At 34.1% G+C, this 6810-nt stretch overlaps 1 non-coding gene across 1 annotated transcript; it reads left to right on the top strand.

The window, feature by feature from the left end:
- Positions 1-1975: 1975 nt before the first annotated feature.
- On the top strand, positions 1976-2082 carry LOC118901387. The gene has a single exon (XR_005021361.1). It is a non-coding gene; the product is annotated as a U6 spliceosomal RNA (small nuclear RNA).
- The last annotated feature ends 4728 nt before the right edge of the window (positions 2083-6810 follow it).

The raw sequence follows: 6810 nt of genomic DNA, 5'->3' as shown, positions 1-6810 counted from the left end.
AGATAAATGATATTTATTCAAAGATTAAATAACTAATAAATGGACTATTTTAAATTAAAAAATTAAAAATTACAGAATAAATTGTGCTCAGTTTTTTGTGTCCTGATTTGTTTTTTAAAGATATTTCAAGTTCACTGATAAGAGCATGACACAAAATATGTAAGTCAAAGTCAACAGCCATTTAACTGACCACAGAAACTGGCTTCCTGCTGCCTTGCAGACATAAAAGGGTTAAGAGGGACTGTGACGAACTAGTACATTACATTTGAAATGACAATATTGTGGTTAATGTGAAACCACCATGTTCACTGACTTCTATAGGTCACTTTATACATTCAAAATATTGGTCTCTCAGCAAGAGATAGATGGTATAGTGAAAATAGATCAACACTCCCTCTGTGTCACTGGATGAGGCAGGAAGCTGCGATATTCTCCTCCAAAGGTCTTATGAATTATTTGGCTGGGATTGCAAAATCATAGCCAGGGATCTGGCTGTAATTCAAAATAGCTTTAAGAAGGATTATACAGTGGGACCAGGCTGAATTTTTTGAAAGATTGTTTTTTGATCCTGAGATACGCTCAGTCACTTTAATTTAGTATCTATGTCTTGGAATTTGATTGTTGTGGTTGTTGTCACTTCATTATAAATGAGAAAGGTATTCAGTCATGCTGAATGAGGATATTTATATGTAAATAGAAGATGTTTTGCTTTGGCAATATCACTATTTCTGGGACTGAAGTGTATATGATTTTCCAAGTGCTACGGTAGCCATTAAAAAAAAAAGAAGAAGAAAAAAAGAAATCAAGATTTTAAAAGAACCAAAGACACTATGTATTTTGAAAATTAATTTCATTCCATTTTATGTCTAATATTTAGTGTTCCAAAAAAAACAGAATTAGAAGCAGTCTACCTTACACAAATGATTCCATATGTTCATCCAAATCATTATTTTACAATGATATTTTGAAGAGATATACGTTCATCAAAATATTTCACTGAGCATATCTTGTCCACAAACCCAGTGTTTTATTTGTTTTTTTTTCCGAAACAACATGATGAACCCTGTCTAATGTTGCAAATTAACTCAAAGCTTGATCTTCTACAACCTAACCAAAAGTGATAGAGGTTAAAAATAATATGAATAAGAATTATTAGACCCAGATAAAAAATTAAATTAGAGTTCATTCCAAAAATTTCAGACCTCAATTTCATCATGTTTGATGTGAATTTAATTCATTTGAGTATTCATTTAGTATTTTCTATGTGCAAGGCAAGATAATGTATGCTGGGAGGGAAATAAAGAAGCCTAAGATACTGTCATTGCTCTCAAAGAACTTTCAAACCAATGAGGGAGACATAAATACAAAGTTCTAGGAGATGACTAATTTTAGCCTCTTAGTAACCCAGCAAACACCATCTTTGACTCTCGTACTTTATATGTGTCATTTAGACCTCAAGTTGATTCCAGATCTACTTTCAAGGGGAACAAGTATTTCAAATTTTGCATCAAATATTCTTTCCTTAGTAGTTGTCTCATGAAGGGACTTCCCTGGTAGTCTAGTGGTTAAGACTCCGTGCGTCCACTGCAGGGGGCATAGGTTCAATCCCTGGTCTGGGAAGTAAGGTCCCGTGTGCCGCAAGGCATGGCCAAAAAAAAGAAAAAGGTCAAAGAGTTGTCCACGAAAAATTCTGTTTTAAAAACTTCTTAAAGCTTAAAACCACAATGAGATATTACCTCATGCCTGTTAGAATGGCCATCATCAAAAAGGCAAGAGATAACAAATGCTGGCATGGATATGCAGAAAAGGAAACTCTTGTGCACTATTGTGGGATTATTAACTTATACATCCACTATGGAAAACAGTATGGAGGTTCCTCAAAAAATTAAAAATAGAACTACCATATGATCCAGCAATTCCACTTCTGGGAATATATCCAAAGGAAATAAAAACACTAACTCAAAAAGATACCTGTGTGCTCGCTTCGGCAGCACATATACTAAAATTGGAACGATACAGAGAAGATTAGCATGGCCCCTGCGCAAGGATGACACGCAAATTCGTGAAGCGTTCCATATTTAAAAAAAAAAAAAAAGATTTCTGTGTCCCCATGTTCATAGAAGCATTATTTACAATAACCAAGACATAGAAACAAACTATGGATTCATCAATGGGTGAATGGATAAAGAAGTTGTGATATTGATATTACTCAGCCATAAAAAACAAGGAAGTTCTACCATTTGCAACAACATAGATGAATCTTGAAGGCATTATGCAAAATGAAATGAGTGAGACAGAGAAAGACAAATACTGTGTGATCTCATTTATATGTGGAACCTATAAAACAAATAAACAAACACCAAACTCATAGGAAAAGAGATTAGATTTGTGGTTACCAAAAGTGGGGGTGGAGGGATGGAGAATTGGAGAAAGGTGGTCAAAAGGTATAAACTTCCACTTAAAAGATAAATAAGTACTAGGGATATAATGTGCAACATGGTGACTGCAGTTAACAAAGGGGTATGATATATGGGAAAGTTGTTAAGCGTAGGTCCTAAGCATTGTCATCACAAGGAGAATTTTTTTTTTAATCTATGTGCGATGATGGATGTTAACTAGACCTATTGTGGTAATCATTTCACAATATATGTAAATCAAACCATCATGTTGTACACCTTAAACTTATACAGTGATATACTCAATTATTTCTCAATAAAACTGGAAAAAACACTAAGCAGATATTTAGAAAATTATGCTTGCTGATTAAAGCTTTAAAAAAATTATATAATTAGTAAAACCTAAGTTTAAGAGAAAAAATTCTTAAAGAGATGTAAAATATCTATTATCAAAATATAAGTAAGCAAATGATCATTTTTGTAGCTGAAATTTTAGCATTAAAATGTTGGGATTTTTATGGAATCTATGATTAAGATATACATATGATTCAATAAAAATATTCCACACTATTCTTACTTGCAAAAAAATTACTTTTGTATTTTCAGAGTCACAACAATCCATTACTTTTGTTTATATAATAGAGAAAAAGCAATATTGGTCATACTCTTAATTATTAGGTACTCCATACTATATAAAATAACATTTAAACACACACTTTTGGGAATGATGTTACCAACCTATTCACAATTTTTGAGGCTCTGTATAAATTTTCGCTTGGTGCTATGATATACTTGTGGATACAAGTTCAAATAAAAATATGAAAGGACTCCTGGGAAATAACCACCAGACAAGTGAAATTCAATTAGTTCCCAATATCCCAATTAATATATCCCCGAGATTTACTTATAAAATCTCACAGTAACTGCAATTTCAGGGACGGAAGGACAATAGGAAAGTCTCCATCTATAGATCCAGTCTCTGGAAATGAGGCAAATACCAAAGTGAGACATGCTGGAGAAAGGGCACAATCCTCTGATCAACCACAATAGAGGGAAGATACAGAAGAAGTGCTGGCAACCTCTGCCTACTTGTATTCTCTGAAAAAATTCATGCCCAGCAAGGATAGAGCAAACAGTAAAGCCAAACAGTCTGCTTTAGGTACTTATAATGGTTTATTCTTCACAACTGTATGAAATTAATACTACTATATTCTCCTTTCACAGATAAGGAAACTGCACATAGAGAGTTAAGTAATTCACTCAAGATGACCATGAACAAGAGCCAACATTCAAATCACTGTACTCTTAGCCAGTACACTCCACCTTAAATTTTTGGATGATATGTCAGCCATTGTGGTCACACTACACCTATCTGTAACATTCCAATATCAGGAAGTCACAAGGACAACGGACAGACCAGGGCAACACAAACAAGCTAATGCAAGTCATTAGGGGATCATTATGGAAATCGCATATTCCTCCTATTTATAGAGACATTGAAAATATGGAGTCAGAGGTAGTATAATGTAGTGATGGAACATAGAATTTGTAGTCATGTTTGTCAAGTGCCTCCATGAGCTGGACCCCAGAAAACTAATCCCAGTCTGCTATTCTCTTGAAAATTGGTATCCAAAGCCAACAAGCCAAGAGCCTTAGCAACTAGAGGCCCGTTCATTAAGATTAAGATTGAGATTATAATATCAACCCTCATAGTAGAGGATTCGAGAGAAACTGGGGGGCTTGGGGTGGGGGGGCAGGTAGTCAAAAGGGCTATTGCCGGAAAGGAGCGGGAAATGTCATGGCCCTTTCCCTGAGAAAAGTTTTTTTAAAGGGTAATGCCAATGCAATCTGCCTGGGGTCACTTCTCAGAGAGAGGAGGACAAGTTCCAGAGGAGAGGTCCTGTGCTCCCAGAAAGTCTAGGAGGGATTGGCCTAAACCAGGTCTGACTTTCTCTGGATACACCTAGGTGCTAGTATTCTGGGAGCCTTGTTCACATTTGCATTATGTCCTTGACAGCATTGTGCTGCAAATGCATACAGACAGATGTCCCTACTGGACTGCTTGAGGGTAAGAACCATACCTTTTCCACTATGGATGCCCAGCCCCAAGCAGTGTGCCTATCATACAGTGAGCACTCCATAGTTATTGAATGAATAAATGTACAAATAAACCAATCAAAGTAATCAATGGGGAAAAGCCTTACTGACCCTGCAGCAACCAAGGGTAGCCCTACAGCTCTTTAGGATTCAAAAATGTTATCCAATTTGTGGCACAAAGTTATCACTAACTGCATATTCAAGTTTTGAAGCATTGCTTTATTAGCTATTCAGCAGCACTTATGATAGTGCTAAAATGATGAAATCAAAATGAATTAAGGCATATAAAGTATTATACTATAACAGAACAAAGTGCCTTTTTAAAAGATATAAACTATATAGCTTATAAAAATTATATACCCTCTTCAAACCTCAGTTTTCTCATCGGTCAAATGGGGATAATAAATTACTCAAAGGTTTAATTGCATTTTATACATATAGCAATTTAAGCTTGACAAATGAAAGTCATAGATAATTACAATTAATATTAAATTTACTCCCTCAGAACATCAGAAACTAGTTAACTGTTCTTGCATAACATATAATTAAGACACTTATTAAGAAATTAGTTCAGTTGTACATCATACAATGGTCCATAATTCATGTGCTTATAAAAATAGATGTAGCTAGAGATAAAGAGACAACTATCTAACAGGGCAAGTTAAAAAAGCATCTAGTTACCCAGTGGTAGAAGACAATGCATATTAATAGAGCAGTTAGATAATATTGTTTTCTAGGAAGAAAGAAAAATGGAAAGGAAAGGAAGAGTAAAAGCAGTTAGCAGTAAGTAACGCCTGTGATGTTCCAAACACTTAGCTAAGTAATATACTTCCTTTCATTTAATCCTCACAACTGCCCTATGAGATAGATACTCTTACCATACGATTTTTAGAGAAGTAAAACTACTAGCCCGAGATCACATAATCAGAAACAGAGCTTGTTCAAACCCAGGAACGTTGACTCCATTGCACTTCACCACTAAGAAATCAAAGAGGTGCAATAAAAACTGCAAGTAAATTATCTCCTTCATTGTTATAACCTGTTTTTTTTTTAATTGTTTGATTAGAACTCTGAGCCCATTGAACTGAGTTTCTGAGACCTTTAACTTTAGCATTCCCAAAAATAACAACCTGAAAAGAATATTTTGAGTTGGGAAGGCTTAAAAACAAAATCACACATGTACATGTTAACTGCTTTGGAAGTGAAAGATTAGTTTGAGGGTGTTTCTTCAAGCCACATGTTTGATTTTTTTTAAAGGTATTTCTTTAAATTAATTTTAATTTTTCTCTATGTAATACATGTACATGGTGTACAAATCAAATACTATTAAAAAGGCTTCCCTATCCCATTCCCACTTCTGTCCACCATCCCCCCAACAAAATGCTACAGCCCAAAGAAACCACTTTTAGTAATTAAGTACATATTTTCAAATTGTAAGTATATAAAATTTTTTCATATCACCTATTGATTTTCTAACATGGATGATATGAATGATGATTGAGCTCTCTTATACCACCTCACCTCCCTTCCAAAAAAATACACATTTATCTCCCCCATCCACCCAATATAATTACATCAAAAATTTTATTTAGATCAATAATTGATATTTACTATATTACAACTACATAAATATTGTTTACTATTGAGCCAAGTGGTATATTCTTATTATGTTTCCTCTCTCATTAAGCTTTTTTGTTTTTCCTGTAGGTATTAATTTCATTGATTTCACATTGGTTTAGTTTTCTATGTGCTTATGGTTATTTTTTCCCCAAAGGCTATAACATTTGTCAAATGTTCATCAATTTTTCTAAAGGTTTATGCACATCAAATAATCCATTACTTCTGTATTTTTTCTTGAAATCCTCTCTCCCATAGCTTCCTGTTTCAATACGGATTGGTGGCTCTCTCTAAACCTAATTACCCATTTGTCACTCTTTCCTTCACCTATTTTCTCTGGTTGGATTGTTTCCTGGATTCCATGACTATTTTTTTCTTGGTTTACTTTCTGGTTCTACTTTGCTCTCTCATGTTCTTCCATTATTATTTTGATAGGTTTCTGAAGAGAAGACAAGAAAGAATACATGTTCAATGTGCTATATTTAACTAGAAGTCCCTAAATCTCATTTACTTCAGAAACTATTTACATCGAGGTAGCTTTTGATAATGGAATTAGATTTGTTGTCTTTATTCATTAAAAAGAAACCAACATGATGAGTATAGCTGCAATTTAAAATAATCATCATCACCAGTAGTTAACTGACTAGATTAAGTATATAATTTGATTGTTATGGCTACCTGCTATACAGCTGTATAGCTT

Source organism: Balaenoptera musculus, chromosome 9 (assembly GCF_009873245.2).
Source record: "Balaenoptera musculus isolate JJ_BM4_2016_0621 chromosome 9, mBalMus1.pri.v3, whole genome shotgun sequence".
NCBI classification, from domain to species: domain Eukaryota; kingdom Metazoa; phylum Chordata; class Mammalia; order Artiodactyla; family Balaenopteridae; genus Balaenoptera; species Balaenoptera musculus.
The sequence above is the reverse complement of the archived record's forward strand: the minus strand, read 5'-3'. Positions and strand labels throughout refer to the sequence as shown.